Source organism: Ovis aries, chromosome 2 (genome assembly GCF_016772045.2).
Source record: "Ovis aries strain OAR_USU_Benz2616 breed Rambouillet chromosome 2, ARS-UI_Ramb_v3.0, whole genome shotgun sequence".
NCBI classification, from domain to species: Eukaryota; Metazoa; Chordata; class Mammalia; order Artiodactyla; family Bovidae; genus Ovis; species Ovis aries.
The window spans coordinates 10,089,128-10,090,751 of NC_056055.1; the positions used below are offsets into that span (position 1 = coordinate 10,089,128).

A 1,624-nucleotide genomic window follows, 5' to 3' on the forward strand; every position below is an offset into this window, starting at 1 on the left:
GAGTCAAGTTGTCTCAGCCTTTGTAGCCAAGGCCAGGCTAGACCAGTCAACAGCCCTCGAATCACCTTCGTGTAAGGGAACACAACCAAGGTCAGCAGGGCCACTACCCAAACCACCACTGACCAAAGATGCATGAAAGGCCCCAACCAAGATCAACCAATCCCTAACCAGACCAGCATAGCAATTTGGCTGTCTCACTGCCTCCTAAGAGAACATGGATTTTTTTTTTTTTTAACAAGAACTCAGTTTTTTATTTCATCATTTCTTGCATTTGAAGTACTCCTCGATGACATCCTTGGCCTGAGATTCTTTGCCATAGTCCTTAACCACCTCACAACTGCAACCAACCACTTTACGGGGTTTTCCCTCTCTGTCAGTTTTACAGAGGCCTACCCATTCCCCTAGTTTCTTCTTATCAACCTTGATAAGGTTGATTTGATGCTCAGCACAAAGGGCCTCCACCAACTTGACATACATAGGATCATCACAGCTGGATGCGAGCACACATAGGTGGGCTTGGCTCTTGTCTAAAGCTTTGGCAGCTTCATGAATTCCACAGGCTAAGCCATTTTGGATGAGGGTGGTCTTCAGCACCTGTTGCAAAGCAGTACTACTGTCCATTCATTACACCTCTAGCGGCAATGCCTTCCTCTGCCATGGAGGTGGGTTACCGGTAGAGCCAAATCTTGAATGCACCCAAGCCTCAGCCTCCATGCGGCTCTGCGGTGGCAGGGAAAGAGGGATGATTATTTTTTTAAGTCATTAGGTTTGGGGATGGTTTGTTACCTGGCAACAGTTAATTGATACAGGAGGAGAGCATTCCAGGCCACAGGAATTGTATTTACAGAGGCTCAGAGGCAAGGAAAGAGCTTCATTGAGTTGAGAGAAACAAAAAAAAGCCAGAACACCTCAAATGTGATAAAAGGACCAGGTAGGAGAGAGAAAATGAGATCCAGGAGGTGGGTGGGAGCCAGATCGCGCACAGCCTTGATAGGGGCTTGGATACTTTTCTAAGTAGAAAGGGGAGCTAGTGGGAAGTTGTAAGAACGTGGTGGAGCAGGGTAGGAGCAGTGCAGGCATGTAATGGATTTACTCTCAAAACTTCCCTCTGGCTGTTCTGGAGGAAATGAATTAGAAGGAGCAACAGAGGAAGTTAAGAGGCCACTTGTAGGGTTCTTCCCTTTGCAAAGTAGGGGCTGGTTACAAAACCTTAGAAAGTAGGCATACGGGGAAACAAGCTTAGGTGAGGGGACTGAAATGAGTGGGATGCAGCTTAAGAACTGCTTAAGGGGAAATTTATAGCTTCAAATGTTTGTATTAGACACGATAGGTTTCAAATCAATTATCTAAGCTTCTGCTTGATGAAGTTCAAAAAAGAGGAGCAAATTTGAAGGACTTAAACAACCTGATTTCACACCTATGATGACACTGTAGTGATTAGGGCAGAGTGCCACTGGCAAAACTGCTGATACAAAGATCAATGGGAGAGGTTGAGTTCCCAAAACAGATCCAAACACACAGGGCCAGTTGATTGTGACAAAAGTGCCAAGATAATTCAAGAAGGGATCAACATAAAAAAATAAAAGAACTTGACGTTTACCTTGTGCCATATACAAAAAACTGA

General features: G+C 45.0%; 1 pseudogene; it reads right to left on the reverse strand.

The window, feature by feature from the left end:
• Window positions 1-219: 219 nt before the first annotated feature.
• On the reverse strand, window positions 220-740 carry LOC101104716 (small ribosomal subunit protein eS12-like; annotated as a pseudogene).
• Between the last annotated feature and the right edge of the window lie 884 nt (window positions 741-1,624).